This window comes from Kryptolebias marmoratus, linkage group LG14 (genome assembly GCF_001649575.2).
Source record: "Kryptolebias marmoratus isolate JLee-2015 linkage group LG14, ASM164957v2, whole genome shotgun sequence".
NCBI lineage: Eukaryota > Metazoa > Chordata > Actinopteri > Cyprinodontiformes > Rivulidae > Kryptolebias > Kryptolebias marmoratus.
Window position 1 is genome coordinate 4,306,260 of NC_051443.1, and position 5,630 is coordinate 4,311,889.

A 5,630-nucleotide genomic window follows, 5' to 3' on the forward strand; every position below is an offset into this window, starting at 1 on the left:
ACCGTTCAGTGATTTATAAACTAACAACAGTATTTTAAAGTCTATTCTTTGAGCTACAGGGAGCCAGTGTAGGGACATAAACTGGTGTTATGTGCTCTATCTTCCTGGTTTTAGTGAGAACACGAGCAGCAGCGTTCTGGATCAGCTGCAGCTGTTTGATTGATTTATTAGTCAGACCTGTGAAGACGCTGTTGCAGTAATCTTATGATTTTTTAGTCAGTCTGATGAAGAACCTGATCAACAGTTGTTGTAGCTCAGTCTCTCCCATCTCACCTGCTGAAGCTTGGAGTTCCTTCAGAGTCACAGGTGTCTTGGTGGCCTCTCTCACTATCCTCCTTCTTCACAGTCACTCAGTTTGAGGACTGCCTGCTCTTGGTGGATTTACACACCTTCCATATTCCTTCCATCTCTTAATGATGGATTTAACAGAACTCCTGGGGATGTTTAGGGCTTTGGAAATCATTTTGTATCCATCCCTGACTTGTACTTTTCAATAATCTTTTCTTGGAGTTGAATTAGGACAGTCACTTTAAAGAGGAGGTGGGGAAATTATTTATGCATTCGCTTAGTTTAGATTACATATTTTTATTTAACTGGTATTAATCTGTACAAATTGGATTTCACCATGACACTGAACATTTTGTGTATTTGTTTTTGTCAAAAAGGCTAATTTGTATTGACTGATTTATGACAGCATTAAAAGCATTAAACATCCAAGGGGATGAATAGTTTTTATAGGCACTGTATTTCCCTGTACCTAAATAAACAACAAGCCTTTCAAGGAACCCCAAAACACCCAAAAACATAATTAAACAGAACATATAAATCCCAGTAGGACATGGGGGTCTTTAAAAACAGCACCACTTTATAAACTGAGTTTCATGTGTTCTATCTTTGCTCTATTTGTGCACCCAAAAGGACTATTTTTAAAATAAACAAAGACAGTTCTGTTTCTATCTCATCACTTAGAGATGATAAATATTCAATGTATTAAAAGCTTTAAACTGAGGACAAATTACATAATTTAAAGCAAAAGTAATATTACTGTCAGCTTTTAAAATTTTCCCCATTCTTCCTTCTGCTTTACCTATTTTTTCTTTATGTGTTATATGTTGGTTAGTGTTTGACTTGTTGTTCTCTTCTCCATGGCATCGAATCACTGTGAATCAGAGTGGAGTTTTCCTTCACCCTTTCCAACTTGCTGTACTCGTTTTCCTTATTTTTTCATCCAGTGGCACCTCCAGAAAGTTTTCAAAGGGGTAGCCAAATGGGGGCAACTGAAAAAAAGTTGTTTTTGCTGTATTAATAATATGACTTAATTGCTTTGCTTGATTTGTTTTTAACATATGTTGTCTGATAAAATAATCTGTCAATTCAAGTTGTTTTCTGATCTTCAGAATATGTTTAGGATGAGTGCCATCTAAGCAGACATGGAAACAATTGAAAGGAAATGATTGCAAAGAATTTGGCTGTTTATTATTTGTAACTTTTTTGTTTGTTTTTGAAAAAAAAGGTCAGTCTCTGATGCTTCTAGATGGCAACAAAACAAACTAGATGAGTAAAACAATTTAATAAATGGTATTTGACTGATTGGTTGTTTGTTGTCAAAAAGGCGCTCTAGACATTTGAATTAAGTCTTTGGTTCATTAGTTTCTCCAACACCTTGCCAAACCAAGACATGAAGGAAAGATTTAGTAGCTGTTTGCAACTGCAGCCAATTACAGACGTCAAATGTTGAAGCATTAATCAAATCCTTACCATGGTGGCAGACATCAGATTGCAGAAGTCTGCAAAACAAATAGATCACTGTCAGTGAGGCAGTACAGCAGGCATTTAGGAGATTGCATTAAGCTGATGGCTCAGCTGAATAGTAAGCTAAGTTAACGTGGAGCAGGGCTTTTGGAACTATTTACTCAATGTGGTGGGAGGAGCAGGGTTAGATAGTGGATGAATAGACACTGTATTCACTGTCCCATGTCCCATTTACTGTCTGTTCTTCTTGTTTTTTTTCCACCTTTGTCTTTTTTTTAATTTAAGCTGACAGCAGCCTGTACTGAAAGTGTGGGACACCACTGGTGAAGGAACAAGGATGAGAGATCAGTGGGAGAAGGGTGGTGGCAGATCAAGCTGTCCCTTCCAGAAAAATCACATGAATTTTCCATGTTTTTCACATACATGTGATACAATGAACATGCTAGAAAATGTTCCAAAATCACACAAGAAAAATACAGAACACCTGTTTTACATGTTAATTTACCATATTTTTGTATGTGAAATCGTAATTTTCTTCATGGGAAGTTTGTGATTTTCTGTAGTAACAACAAATAAAAAAGTAGGAACAACATGCATGTCTGCACACCATGAATTAAACATTTAACTGCTGAGTGAAAACAGTGATATTGTCTTCAGATGATTCTTGTGATTGCTGTTTAAAGTATTTTATAGGCAGATTTTGTTAATTTCTGTAACATGTAAGTTTATGAATTTTGTAACTTGTAGGTGTTTTATGTTTTTAAGAGAGCATATTGAGTCTGATTAATATATAAAAATAAAAAAAAATTAAAAATTTAACCATTGTTGTCAGAATACATTACTACAGAAGCCAAGAGCGGACATGTTCCGCATAAACATTTTTTTGATGGTTTTAATTTAATTTAATTTAATAATGTGTTATTTATGTTGTTGTCACGAAGTAACGATTACCGTTTTCTCAAGATCACGAGTTATTGAATCACACATAGAATGCAGAGTTTTTGTTTACCAATTCTGATCGTGAAAACACACAAGCAAATTATCTGACCAAAGATGTGGTGTCATTATGGTTTACCTATCACCTATTTACAGAATTATTCATAGAATTACACATGCATGCCACGACTACACTTTGAAGTCCTCACCGGCTGGTGAATGGAATTACGTTTAACACACACCAACCATCTCATGATCTCGAGAAAACAGTAACTGTTATTTCATGAAAACAACATAAATAACTCGTGAGCTTGAGTAAACCATCAGAAAAAACTTTATGCGGAACAAGTCCGCTCTCAGCTGTACATTAGGGTGTTTGGCTCAAAATAAATATTTATGGAAATGGAAATGACAACAAAAGCAAACTTTTGGTCAGTCTTTACTCAAAAAAAATTGCAATCTTATATTATTTTTTGTGCACAGAAGATGTGAGCATAAATAGATCTGAATCTGTGATGCAATAGTACACCACTTATAGCACATTTTGTGCACCAGTAACAATTTAAATAAACTTGAAAAACGATGAAGATAAAATAAATACTAGGTGTGTAATGAAAATTTACAAAGATAGAAAGGCACACTGATACAATAGTGTGGTGTTATTTATACTGTCCTACAGAGGATTAATAGTTGTGAAAACGTGACATGTGATGTTTCCCTGGATCAAAACCATTTATACTATTTGTTAACAAGATGTTCGAAGATCATATAAAGTGGCTAGAAGATAAAATAGTAAAAACATTTATATCTTTCTATTATAAGCATGGGATCAGAGTTAAAGCAGATAAATAGTATGAGTTATATTACAAATCTGATTTAATACTTTTTAGACAGAAAACAAAAACAAAGGAATGAGTTTATAAGTTCTGATTTAAATGAGAAGTTAAATGATAAAAACTGAGTTGGAGCATTTTTGTTGAAGTGAATCAGCTGATGTTGCCTGAAGCCTCAAGTGAACACAAAATAAACCTATTTACAGTAATAAACTTACTTTCCATCCATCTTCTACTTCTGCGTATCTGAAGTCTGGATTTGGAGGCAATTATTCCAGGAGGGAAAATCATGTGATCTCAGACATCCTACTCCTTGGCTCTTTCAGGGGGAACTGCAGTTCCTCCTGTTTGGGTCTGATTCTGCCCTGGGGTCTCCTCCCGATGGGATGTGCTCAGAAAACCTCATAAGGGAGACACCCAGGAGGCATCCTCGTACCACCTCAATGGATTTATTTTGATGAGGAGCTCCAGTTCTACTTTGAACTTCTCCCTGGATGATGGAGTTCCTCACCTTATCTCTAAGGCTGAGCAACTCTAATATGGAAGCTCATTTCAGCTGCCTTTATCCAGAATTACATTCTTTAATCCATACCTCATGATCACAGGTGGGAGTTGGAACCTAGGTGGACCTGTAAATTGAGTGTTTTGTCTTTCAGCTCTGCTCCTTCTTCACCACAACAAACTGGAGCAATGCCCCAACTACTGCAGACAAGGTCCCAATCTGTCAATCCATCTCCTGCTCCATCCACCCATCACTCGTGAATAAAACTTACAGATACTTGAACTTTTCCTTTTGAGGCAGAGACTCACTCCCAACCCACAGGGAGCATTCCATTTTTTTCCTAGTAGTCAAGCCAAACCCAAAAAAGCTACACCTCCACCTGGGCCCACCACCTGGGAGAGTAGTTGAGGTTGGGTGAGGTGTGAGCCAGGTGGCAGGTGGAGATGGTTCTCTAAGCCTGATTTCTGGTGTCCTAATATACTTTTTGCCCTTTAAATCACCAGACATAATAAATGTTGTGTCAGCTCCTGTTGTATGGTGATTCAGGGTGAAGAGAAAGGATGTCTGGAAGCTGTTTTGGTAAAAACTCTTAACAAGCCAAACTTTATGAAACCAAAACAAAATAATTGGCATGCAGTGTGAATACTGAGCGCTAAATAACTGGTGAAATTTGTTGCAGAAGCTGAAACTAAGTTGCTAAAGGTTAAAGAAGCAGAACATCAGCTAAAAGCTAAAGGAACAAAACATTAGCTCAAAGCTTAAAGAAGCAAAATGCTAACTGAAAGTCAAAAGTTTTAAAATGCAAGCTAAAAACTAAAAATGTCAGGATTTGTTTCTTTTAGGGGGGTTTCTTTTTGTTTTTAGGGTTATTGTTTTTTCATGTTTCTGGTTATCCTGTGTTCAGTTAAGGTTTATTATTTCTTTTATTTTGTTATTTGGTTGTCTTCATGTTTAGTTTTGTTTTTGCTCCTTCTGTCTTTTGTATTCTTGTCATCATTCACTTGTCCTCAGCCAATCACCTGTTTGCCTGCCACGCCCATCTTTACCTGCCTCAAGTTTGTAATCACTCAACTGAGCCCACTTCTCCTAATTACCTTCTGCCTTTAAAACCTGGTCATCTCCTCCACTTACTCACTGGTCTGTTGTCGCTTTCATGCACTGTCCTCATGTCTCGCCTCTTGTGTTAGCTATATTTTGGGTTTTGTTAGTGTTTTGTTTTGCTGCCACGTCAGCTTTTGTTTTTGTTTATTTTTATTTCTAAATAAATTAGCTTATTCCTGGAAAATTCTGTATGAGTCTACACATTCTGCACTCTCCTCCACACCTGACAAAAGGAAAAAGCAAAATGTGAGATAAAAGGAGCAAAAGGCCAACTAAAAGCTAAGAGTAGCAGAATGGTAGCTAAATGCTAAAAGGAGCATAAAGAATCGAAAACAGAGCAAAGTGCTGAAGGAGATTTCAAAAAGAACAATATTTTTGAAGAAATTGAAAAAAATCTCAATGTACTTTTTGGACAAAATATTTGTAATTTGAAAAACAAAAAACAAAAGAGGAAAACAACTATTTGAACTGTCCACTGCATTTGGAGTTGACTGTACACTGAAACA

General features: G+C 36.3%; 1 long non-coding RNA gene across 1 annotated transcript in view; it reads right to left on the reverse strand.

Moving 5' to 3' along the window:
- Positions 1 to 3,985, reverse strand: part of LOC112449856 — an 11,479-nt gene extending 7,494 nt beyond the window's left edge. The window contains exons 1-2 of the long non-coding RNA XR_003038402.2: positions 3,740 to 3,985; positions 1,759 to 1,787 (exon numbers count right to left, since the gene is read on the reverse strand). This is a non-coding gene — a long non-coding RNA (uncharacterized LOC112449856). The remainder of the gene's footprint in view (positions 1 to 1,758; positions 1,788 to 3,739) is intronic.
- Between the last annotated feature and the right edge of the window lie 1,645 nt (positions 3,986 to 5,630).